This window comes from Sorex fumeus, unplaced genomic scaffold (genome assembly GCF_029834395.1).
Source record: "Sorex fumeus unplaced genomic scaffold, SorFum_2.1 ptg000006l, whole genome shotgun sequence".
NCBI classification, from domain to species: Eukaryota; Metazoa; Chordata; class Mammalia; order Eulipotyphla; family Soricidae; genus Sorex; species Sorex fumeus.
This window is the reverse complement of record NW_026606063.1, coordinates 55,507,796-55,520,545: the sequence shown is the minus strand read 5'-3', so window position 1 is coordinate 55,520,545 and position 12,750 is coordinate 55,507,796. Positions and strand designations below refer to the sequence as shown.

At 36.6% G+C, this 12,750-nt stretch overlaps 1 protein-coding gene across 7 annotated transcripts in view; it reads right to left on the bottom strand.

Moving 5' to 3' along the window:
* CCDC88A (coiled-coil domain containing 88A) overlaps nt 1-12,750 on the bottom strand; it is a 129,603-nt gene that overhangs the window by 96,800 nt on the left and 20,053 nt on the right. The gene's annotated exons all lie outside the window — the stretch shown is intronic.

Genomic DNA, 12,750 nt, shown 5'->3' with positions numbered 1-12,750 from the left:
CAGAAGGCACTATCAGGCTGTTGATGCACTCACCCCGTGGGTACAGGTTGATCACCTAGCAGCACTGTACCCCAAGTATCATATTTCTTTACTGCTATTGTCAAGCAAATTGCATTTGTTTCTTATAGCAAAGCACACACAAATGTTATATTTCTACTTTCTTAGTATTTTTTAAAATTAACTTTAATGTAGATATTAAACTATTGATACAACTCAAATTCTTGAGTTGAATCTGATTACAATGTTACAAAGTTACAATGTTAAAATCAGTAAGATCAGTAAGTATTAAAAATTCAAAATTTTTCCTTTTTTTAAAAAAGTCAATTTTATATGAAAATTGTTATATCTAATTATCAGGATGCTAATTCCTTATCTGAGAATTTACTAAGCCTTTTGTTGCTAGTTGAGTATTTTGTGTTACTGTTTTTGTTTGTTGAATTTACTCTCTCATATAATTTAGTGTGCTCCTATTGTATACATTCTATTTCAAAATATACTTTCATCAATATTAACAGATTATCTAAAAGGACCAATAACTTGACATGCATTCTGTGCTTTTAATTAACAGAAATGCAAATATATCTGATATTTCTAAGGCAATGGAAAAATAAACCTGAAACCTAAAGTGGATGTTACCCTTCATTATTATCTTGCCTGTTCATGTTCCTGAGATAAATAATCCCTTATTTTCTTCAAATATTCCATCACCCCAAATTAATTCTTGATGGGGGATCACACTTGGGTGATATGCTCAGGAGCCTTACTTGGGGGAAAACTCAGCCGTGCTGGCTCGGGGAGGGAACATATCTCCCTCAATATCAAACCCACTACTTCACACATGCAAGGTACATGCTCCACACCCCTGATTCCCAAAATAAATTTTCTGGGGCTGGGGAGATAGTTTATAGGGCTGAAGTACATTCCAGTCAAGGACCTGGGTTTGATCCCTGACATCTATGGCCTCGATAGCGCTGCCAGAGAGATCCAACAAACAAAATAAAACAAATCCAAAATAAACTCTTTTCAAATAAAAAAGAGAGGGAAGGTGATCATCAAAAGATGCTAATCTCTTCATTTATAATGGAAACAGTATTTGAACAACATTCTAGGAAATAGAGTAAGTGGTCACACACGTTAATATAAAACTTTGTAGTCAACAAAAGCAAAGGCTTGAATGATTTTGAGAGTGTAGAAACTGAAGAAAAACAGTTAACCCATGGCCAAGAATTAAAAATTCAATAGCATCTAAGGCAACAAGAGCAAACGTTACAACTGTGACTCAGTAAAGGAATCCATGAAAAGTCAATTTACTGAACAGGAGAAAATATCTGCCAATCATTTATCTGATAAGGAATTAATTTCTACAATAACTAGAGTTGAAGGAGCCAGAGAGAGTATGATGGGTAAGGCATTTGCATTGCACACATTGGTGCTATCCCCAGCATCACATGTTTCCACATATGGTCCCCTTAGCACAGCCAGGAGTGATCCTTGAGCACAAAGGCAGGAATAAGTCCTAAGGAGAGACATGTGGGGTCCCAAATCTCAAAGCAAAAAAGAAATATCTAAAGAGCTTATAGGAATGATAGCACAGCAGGTAGAGCATTTGCCTTGCACGCAGCCAGCCAGGGCGGTCCGCATTCGATTTCTCCTCTGCCCCTCTTGGAGAGCTCAGCAAGCTACCAAGAGTATCTCACCCGCACAGCAAAGCCTGGCAAACTACCCCTGATGTATTCGACATGACAAACACAGTAACAACAATTCTCAGGATGGAGATGTTACTGGGCCCGCTTGAACAAATCGATGAACAACAGGAGGGCAGTGACAGTGATATAACATACCAAAAGCAAAGAAAAGCAAAAAAAAGAAAAAGGAAAGAGCAGTAAGATTTACAAATGGGCAGAGAAATGGAATAGACATTTTTTCAAGGAAACCATATAAATGGCCCACTAATGCAGATGAAAAGATCAACATATCACTAATTATCAAAGAAAAGGAACTGAAAATCACAAGATAGTGCCAGCACCTACCAATGACTACCATCTTAAGAAAAGAAAGTCCTTGTACACTGTTGGCAGAAACATAAACTGGTGCAACACTATGAAAAACTTGAGAAATTATAAATAACAGTGAGAAATTATAAAATAAACATAAAATATAATGAGAAATTATAAATAAGTAGGTCCAAGGATATGGCACAAAATGGTAGAACATATATGCTTAGGCTGTGTGAGGCCCTGAGTTCAATCCCAGCCAATGCATGGTATCCCTTCCTCCACTGACAGGCTAAGCTTCACCACAGTGGTTCCAGAGTCTCCAGAGCACCACTAGGGGTGATATGCATTAAACAAAGATAAATAATAAATAAACCTTATGATCCTGCAATTTAAATTCTGGGAATATAGCCACAGGAAGTATATACAGACTCAAGCCGGAGAGCTAGTATAGCAACAACAGCCGACCCCAATACTACATATATACATATAAACAATATACATATATACAATACTACATATATACAATACCCCAACCACCATCACGAGTGATCCTTGAACACAGAGCAGGAAGTAAGCTCTGAGCAACCTGATTGTGGCCCAAAAATAAAAAATTAAATAAGATTAAAAGCAGGGTCTCAAAGATATACTTGCATCCCTGTATTGTTTGCAGCATTAGTCACAAAAACCACGTGACATTCTAAATTACATCAAAAGGTGAATGGATAAGTAATATGAGATATAGTTATATAATGAAATGTTATGTGGTCATGCAAATAAATCGAGCATTTGCATTAACATGGATGGACACATAAGGAATTACGGTAAGTGAAATAAGTCAGATACAAATACTGTATGTTCTAACTTATATGGGAAATCTTTAACTAAAAAAAAATGTCAAACTTACAGAAACAAGACCAGAAAAATAGTTGTTACAGACTGAGATGTGGGGATAAGAGGAGAGGTTGGTGAAAGAGTACAAAGTTTCTTATGTAAGAGAAATAAAGTCTGAACACCTAACATAAAACACAGTAAATACTATTGATAATGCTATCTCATAAAATTGAAAATATCTAAGAGTATGACTTAAATGCTTTTGAACATACACAAAATTAAATGTAAGAGGTAATGGAAATGTTAATAACTAGATAATGGGAATTTTTCACAATGTACATGCTTGTATAAATCACTACTAAACTCAATTTAAATATGATAGATTTTATGTCAGCTGGATCTCAAAAACAACTAAAAATATTAAAATATTTTAATGCAGGGGGTGTCCCTAGAGAATGGCCTTAGTGATATAAGTGGCTGCCTTGCAAGTATGAGTCCACAAGTTGCGCCAGATATGCCAAACACAGTCCCTACAACTCTGCCATCTAGGACATCCAGTGCTAAAAGGCATTCTCTCGGGCACCACTGACCAGGAATGTATGTACCCTGCAAGTTAAGAAGTGTGGCAACACAGCCAGAAGTATGACTCCTGGCAAGCACCTTTGTGAACACCACAGAAACTGTTACTGAGCACTATAACTAGAATGTGCATGAGCACCACAACCAGTAGGAATATATGTATCATCATCGCAACAGCAAAGGGAAGGGGGGGACGAATTGATTATATTTTGTTTCAGGGTTACATCTGTTGGTGCTCAGGGCTTACACCTGGCTCTGTTACTCAAGGAACACTCTTAGTGGGGCTCAAGGGACCATATGGGGTTCTGGGGGATTAAACCCAGGATGGGCCATGTGTAAGGCAAGCACCTTTCATGCTATACTATCTCATCGCCCCAGAAAAATGGATTTTTTTAAAATGGGGAATGCAAGTAAAAGATGGGAAAACAAAATAAAGATGGCCTAAGAATAGAAGGATAAATTGAAGCCAGAACACAATTAGGTCTGAGATAGTTCTTCATAAGAATAAGAGGCACGATTAGACCAAGGCACTATCAAGTGAAATGTAAGAAAATAAATCAGGATTCCCTTTGTAGGGGCTGAGTCCAGAATATTATAAGGCAGGGACTAGTACTATGCCACAATAACAGAATTTAATGTAGGCACTTACCCATAAGACATCTATTTAATAAAGAATAGAAATTCAATAGAAAACTCTTGCTCTTTAATCCCTCCATTTATTTTCCTTTTTTAAAAAAAAAAATCTTTTCACTGCACTCCTAAGGTCTTTAGGTCCTATACTGGGGATTAGACATTCCCCAAGGAATACAAACCCCAAGATACAGTCAAATAGAACTGTAATCTGAGAACGCTAATGAGGTAAAGGAGTCAGAGGTCTTGGGGTGATAATGACAGAGGGATTTTGGCACTCAAGTGGTGGGCATGATGCAGCATGTATAAAATATTATTTGTACTATCAAGAAATAATAAATTGTTAATAAGCAGAAGTAACAGTAACAGTGGCAAAGGGTCTTTGGAACTTTTAGTGATAGTGGAAGTGGTTATTTTTTATGAGAAAATCATAAACATTAATACTACTGTAAACATGTTACCTCTACAATAAAAAATGAGTAAAAAAAATTTAATCTAAAAAATTAGTCATTTTTTTCTTACTTGAGTTTTTTTTCTTTTGTATAACAGACTTGTTTCCTATTACACTGTTCACTTGGACATTGCTAATGTATTATAAAGAAAAAACAGTTCTTACTAACCACCTTCCAAACACCTTTCAAGTTCTGACTAACCACCTTTCAAGCTTTGGTTAATTCACTTTATTTTCTTGGGTTTTCTAAGTAAAAAATTATTTTGTCAAGTCACAGTTTATTGCCTCCTTTCCAAGTGTACATCTCATTAATCTTTCTTTAGTTACTGTATTAAAATACAATGGAGACATTTTAATTTTGTTCTCAATTTTAATAGCAGTGCTTTCAATGCTTTTATCATAAATACTGCTACACTGATTCCTATGTTAACATTAATGCAATGAATTATATTATTATATTTTCTAATACCAGATACCTCATGATCTAAAACTATTACCTTTTAACCAAGATATAACTATTCATTTATTTTGTACATAACTCTAGCATAGGTCTTCTAGTATTTAAATGCTTTTATGCCTCTTGCTTTCTACACTGCATGCTCCTAGAAAGCAGAAACGAAATATTATTTTATACAAAGTTTTTACAGGAACTACACCTGACAATGCTCAGATTGTGGTGTGTGGCTTGATAATTTGGTACTTGGGGGGTCACAGGGACTACAACCATGAATGCTGGGAGGTTTAGGTAGCAGATATAGGGTTAGGGATCAAATCTAGGGTCTGACACCTAGTAGACCTAGGTGTTTATCACTGTGTGCTACTTTTCCGCTTCTCCAGTCACCAATTCATTTTTTCTGTTTGTTTTTGGACCACACCTGGTGGTATTCAGGGTTTACTCTTGACTCTGCACTCGGGGGATTACTCCTGGAGGTATTCGGGGAGCTATCTGGTATGTCGGGGATCAAACCCTCGTGGGTCACATGAAAGGCAAGTATTCTATACAGCCGATTACTATTTTGCAAGCCCATTCATTTTGTATTCCTAGAAAGGGCTAGATATCCTAATAAAAATTTGTCTAAGCAAAAATAATAAACTACCCCTGACAAAGCACAATTATTTTTAAAAACAGGTGTTTTCTAGGCTTATAATATTCACCAAGGTAGCAATTCACGTGGTCACCTGCAAAAATATAATAGTGATAAGAGTCTAAGTCTCAAAAGATCAGTTGGATAAATGAGTAAATTATAATTTGAGATCTGTATAACGAGAAAACAGAAGAAAGACAGGCTTAGTTTGACTTGTGACTGATTTCTGCTTAGTGTAAGGAAAATAATTTAACACTTTAAAAAAAGTGGATCTTGAAAGTAAAACCATGAATCTGAAATAATTACTTTGAGTTAATATTGGAAAAGTCAAATTACCAGTCAGAGCATAGATAAAATAAACGGAGCACGATCAGGAAGTCATGGTTATAATTTTATTGATGACAGAGATGACAAAAACTATTACCATAGGGGCCAGAGCAATAGCACAGAGGGTAGGGCGTCTGCCTTGCATGCGGCCAACCCAGGTTCAGTTCCCAGCATCCCATATGGTTCCCTGAGCACCGCAAGGAGTAATTCCTGAGTGCATGAGCCAGGAGTAACCCCTATGCAATGCCAGGTGTGACCCAAAAGAAAAAAAAAAAAGATGATGACTAAAAACAAAATGCTTAAAAAAAAAACTATTACCATAATGAGACACAAGTACAAAATAAATTTTAGATACCAGAGTTGAATACTTATCTATGTAAATAAAAATAGGAACAATTAAACAATTTATTTACATAGCCAAATAAATTATATGTAATTTTGTATATAAATTATATATGTATATAAAAGTATACAGCAATCAGTCATCACAAATTTACTTTTATTGATTTTCTGATAACTCTATTTTCCATTCCTCTTAAGTTTTCTTGGAGCAAGCAATATGAAATAAATTTGTTATATACCTGCTAAGAAGGCAGGGTGGGGGCCAGAAAGGGAAACTGGGGACACTGGTGAAGAGAAAGTCACAATGGTTGTGGGATTGATGTTGAGACGAATGTATTATGAATAATATTGGAAACAATAGTGTTTTAATAAACATAAATTAAAACAATAATAAATGAGAAAATATACGGGGAAAATCTTAGTTTTATACAATAAACTTATTAAATACTGATAATGGTAGCATTGTGAAAAGAAGTATACTTGTACTGGGAGAATATAAATAACCCTAGAAACAAAACACAATAAAATATGTTACATAAATTTCACTTGTGACCATTCCTTTTGGGTTTTTTGTTTTTGACTGGGGCTAGAGCGATAGCAGAACGGTAGGGCGTTTGCCTTGCATGCAGTCGGCCTGGCTGAGCAAGGTTCGATTCCTCCACCCCTCTCAGAGAGCCCAGCAAGCTACCGAGAGTATCTTTGCCCACACAGCTCTCCGTGACGTATTGGATATGCCAAACACAGTAACAACAAGTCTCACAATGGAGACGTTACTGGGCCCGCTCGAACAAATTGATGAACAGGAAGGGACAGTGAGAGCGACAGTGACAGTTTTTGACTGATCTAGAGATCAATCCTGGGTTGGCTGAGTGCAAGGCAAGTTCCCTACCCCTGAAATCATTCTTTCTTCTAACTTTTCTGTCTTTCTTCTAAACTTCTATTTCAATTTTTTGGGTTTTTTTTTAAATTTTTATTAGTGAAACATCATGAAGTATTCTCAGCTATTTCAATTTTTTAATTTGAATTCCCATACATAACTCTCACTATCATCTCCTCCTAGTTATACACTGATAACATTTAAACCTAAGAAATACATTAGTGAGTCTAAAGAAGCAGGGTATCTATTCATATCCATCTATAATATTTCTGTATTGATGATCAATATAACTGCTAAATGCCATATATAGGCATGGACCTAGAGAGCAATAAATTTTCCATTAACAGGCTTGGCTCTCCCATTTGATGCATGTCTGATTTGACTTATGTTCATACCAACATATGTTAGGTCATAAAAATCAGGCTCTTCCACCCCGGGATATAATCTATGAAAGGGACTACCATCAAGAAAATGCAAAAAAAAAAAAACCCAAATATCCATTTCCATAAATAAGTTAATTATTTATTAAGTTTACTAAAGAAGTATGCAAATTAAGAAAATTAGAGACATCAGAAAAATTTAAGGAAAAAATGTAATTATGATACATTATCTGATTTTGCAGGAAAGTTATAATCATGCAAATACTGATTTAATTACATTTAAATAAAGAGAAAGGTAGGGTAAGAAGACACAGAGGTAAATCTTTGAAAAAGCAAAAACTGCACCTATCATCAGAAGTCAACAGATAATATCAAGGGGGAAATCAAGAAACAGTATGATAGGAACATTATCACTATTTATTGGGTTAAGGAACTGAAAAAAACTGCTTTCAAAACAAGTTTAAAAGGTCAACTCTTGAGAAAAGAACTAAGATTTCAGAGTAAGAAAAGGGATTTCTGCTTTTTACTATTAAATTTTTGTATTATTCTTTTAAACTATCTAAAACATCTTTCAAAAAGAAAAATACATGAGAAATATTTTATTTCATGAAATCTCACATCTTAAAATTTCTGCATTTTTACTTCCTATATTACAAAGGAAAATATAATTTTATCTATTATATAGATGATGTAATTTAATTCAATCCTTCAAAATGTCTTGCAAAATTTCTTATCCAAGTCTGAAAAAGTGCTAGTTCAGTGGGCTGGAGTACATGCTTTGTCTGGATTCAGTTCCCAATACCACATGGTTCCCTAAGCACAGCTGATGTGACCCACAATTTTTTGATTCTCATGCATTTCATGCAAAGAATACAGTACAAAAAATAAAGTAATAAAATACCATTCCTGTGTATTTTAAAGTCTTATTTCTTTATACAACAGACATCACAGTAGTTTGAAAGACTTACTGGTTGAGCACAGGCTTGCAGTATGAGGCCCTTCATTCAATTCCTGAAACACTTGAAACAGAATATAAACTCTATGTGAGGGATAGAGCAGAGGTAGGGCATTTGCCTTGCATGCGGCCGGCCTGGCCAAGCCGAGTTCCATTCCTCCGCCCCTCTCGGAGAGCCTGGCAAGCTACCGAGAATATCTCGCCCACATGGCAAAGTCTGGAAAGCTACCCATGACATATTCGATGTGCCAAACACAGTAACAACAAATCTCACAATGGAGACGTTACTGGGCCCACTTGAGCAAAATCAATGAACAACAGGAGGACAGTACTACAGTGCTACAGTGCTATTTCTTATATTTTTGAAATTTTCACATCAAAAGATAATTTAAATAAGATGAGTATATTATGAAAGAGAATTCAGGAAGGATAAACAGTAATCTAAAAACTTCCTAGGGGCTGGAATGATAGTACAGGGGGTAGGGCATTTGACTTGCATGCAGCAAACCCAGGTTCGATCCCTGTCATCCCATCTGGTCCCCTGAGCATTGCCAGGAGTAATTTTCTTTTTAATTTTTATTAGTGAGACACCATCAGGTACAGTTGTAGACTTACAAATTTTTTGCTTGGTTTTCACAATTATACAATGGTCAAATACCCATCCCTTCACCAGTGCCCATTTCCCACCACCATGGATCCTAGTATCCCTCCCACCCCCCATACCCCCCATCCCACCCTTCCTCTGTGGCAGGGCATTCCCCTTTGTTCTATCTCTCCTTTTGGGTGCTGTGGTTTGCAAAAGAGGAATTGAGTGGGAGTCATGTTCAGTCTATACCTCTACTTTCAGCATGCATCTCCCATCCTGGGAGGATCCTCCCAACACCCTTTATTTGGTGCTCCCTTCTCTATCTGAGCTGCCTTTTCCCCTAGCATGGGTGGTTGGCCTCCAAGCCATGGAGCAAAATTCCTGGTATTAATCTCAGCCACTCCTGGGTGTTAGTCTCTTATTTTGTTACTTTATGTTCCCCAGATGAATGCAATCTTTCTATGTCTATCCCTCTCTTTCTGACTCATTTTGCTTAACATGATACTTTCCATGTAGTACCACTTGTATGTAAATTTCATGACTTCATCTTTTCTAACCGCTATATAGTACTCCATTGTGTAAATGTACCAAAGTTTCTTTAACCAGTCATCTGTTCTCAGGCACTCAGGTTTTTTCCAGATTCTGGCTATTGCCAGGAGTAATTTCTGAGCGCAGAGCTAGGAGTGACCCCTGAATATCACTGGGTGTTGCCAAAAAGCAAAAAAATTTTAATTTTTTAATTTTATGTTTAATATTTATAGAATGTCATGCCAATGGCCCAACTTCACTGCCTCATGATTAATATCTGTAGAGACATCAAATTGCTGAAAATTCCAGGTACACTAGTTTTCAAGCTGAGAACTCTGGAGTTTTCTGAGTCACATATAAACTTATCCATTGGCTCAGCTTTATTCATGATTAAATCTCAGAAGAGATGCAAGCCAAGCAGAAAAAAAATAACCACAGGTACATCAGCATCCCAGCTGGATACTCTGGAGTGCCCTCAGGAGAGGGGTGGGACAAATCTCCACACTGCCCAAACCCCAGCAGCTCCACCCACACCCCACAGAGGCTGCCATGCCAACAGCCCGACTCCACTGCATTATGACTAGTCTCTGCAGAGATATCAAACTGCTGAAAATTCGAGGTATACCAGTTTCCAAGCTGAGAATTCTGGAGTCTTCTCAGAGTGGGAGCAGGCAGCCTACTTACCCAGTGTCCCCCTCCACGCACACACCTGTTATTTCCAGAAGCCATGACAGACACACCCACATCCTACAACTGCCTGCCATATAAATGGCCCTGGTATATATCCTAGAATTTCTGGAATGCACAGCCCATATTTGTTGCCATACAACACCTCCAAATTCTACAATACTGACATCCCAGTCAGAGTACATCAAATTAGATGGAAAAGTAACATAAAAGCCAACTACGCTCAATAAGCAGTAACACAAAATACTTAATTAGCAATAAACAGCTTAGTAAACTCTCAGACAAGGACTTAAAGTCCCCATGGTGAGATACAAAAATTTTCACAAATTTTCTCTTACTGAAATATTTTTTGATAATGCTATTAGCCATTTGGTCGTAACAAGCAATATAAAATAATTTGTTTTGTGGCTGCTAAGGGAACAGAATGGGGGGAGGGGAGGTGTTGAGAAAATGGTGGAAGAAAGGTCACACTAGTGATGGGATTGGTGTTGGAATATTGAATGACTGGAACAACTGTATTATGAACTAGTTTATAAATCATGGTGCTTAAATAAAGAAAAATATCGTTTTTAATTTATAGAATTCTAAAAGTTAATGTAGAATAGTCATTATGAAGTTTTCATTAAGTTCTTTTTGAAAGTACTTGTGTTTTAATAATCAACTTATCTTTGGCTTGTGATATTAACTCCACAGTAGAATACAGGGCCTGGAGAGAAAGTACTGTGGGAACTTGCCTACAAGTGGCTAACCCAGGTCCAATTGCCAACAGCCCATATGATCCCCTGAGCACTGCCAGAGTGATCCCACAGCAGACAACCGAAGAGAAAGCCCTGGGAACCTCTGGGTTTGGCCCCAAGAAACGGCAGAATACAGAGCATGCATGAGGCTGTTTTTGATCTCTTGCACAAAGGGAAGAAAAAAAGGAGTAAGGGGAGCCTGTTTCTAAAATAAGAAATGAACTGCTGAATGCTACAACTGGGATGTAAGTACCTTTTTAATCATACATAGCTATATCTTAGAGAACATAACATAAAATTGGCCGATTTTTTATGATATAAAAACTGTTTAGAAGCAAATAACCTAGTAATATGGCCCAAATCTATATAGCCAGAAGTTAAATGCAGCAGGGCAGTAAAAAGCAGGGCCTCAAGCAATTTCAGTTAAAATGACCTAGTTATAAACTACATTAATTTCAGCAAACAGGCAAAAGTATTATCTATCACCATATAGAGCAATGTGCAGAACCCAAGAGTCTACTAAGCTGTGTCTCCAGATCTTACTACAATTTTTTTAATTAGGGTAAAGGATGAAGAAAAGTTAGCAATTCTGCAACACTAATTACTCTTAAGATTTGGTCCTTATACAGACAAAGATTATCTCTTTACTTATTCATTAACTAATCTATGAGAAACAGAAATCTGAGAGTTTTAATGGCCTTGCTCTCCTCCCCAAACTGCAAATCTATTCTATATCCTTTTAGAACATCTGTTCAATGTTGGTGCTTAACACTAGATCTAAATATGCTCTAAATTTTGCTCATGGCACAGTAATATGAAAGAATATTTTTAAAACTTCCTTTTAATTTTTAACTTTCAGCACTGTAATTTGCAATACTGTTAGTGATAGGGTTTTTGTAAATACATTGTTCCAATACCCAATTTAAAAATATCTTAGGTGTTTTATATAACTATAGAACATCTTCTCTGGAATGATAGAATTATAGAAAATTTGATAGTGAAACATTTGAAATAATTAAGGTTTTATGTAACAAACTTCCAATGTGCATACAACAGAATGATTGCTTTTAAAAATTTTTTATAAAGCAACTATCTTTACCATTAATCAATATTATAACTTGGATACTCATGATTAATCTTATAACTTGAATAATCATTCCAGCTTTGAGTATTATAAAAGAAAATAATAAGGTTTTTTTTTCTATTTTGTTTTTTGAAAGAGATCAAAAGCCACAGTTAATCTCAGACCCATGTAAGTCTGAAGTGACCAAAATCACTGTCATTCCCTAGTCAGACTCCACAGTCTCAGGACAGGACAGACCTCACTGAGAGATGAATCTGCTGAAAATTTGGGTATGAGAGTTTTGTGACTGAAGTCTCTAGGCTTTCTTGGGGTTGGGATGGGCTACCCCCCACCTCCTCGTACTTCCAAATGCCCCAGCTGTCATGTCCACACCCAGTGAAAAAAAACTACTCCAACTATACCTTCCCGACAAAAATACTGAATGTGCTGAACAAAAAGATAACCTCTTAGTATCTGTATTGCAAACCATAATGCATAAATGGAGAAAGGGGGGGAGAGAGGAGGGAGAGAGAGAGAGAGAGAGAGAGAGAGAGAGAGAGAGAGAGAGAGAGAGAGAGAGAGAGAGAGAAGAAAAATGCCTGCCATAAAGGCAGACGAGGGGGGGCGGAGTCGTTGCTAGGAGGTGGTAGGAGGGAAATGTACACTGGTGAAGAGATGGGTGTTGGAAGACTGTA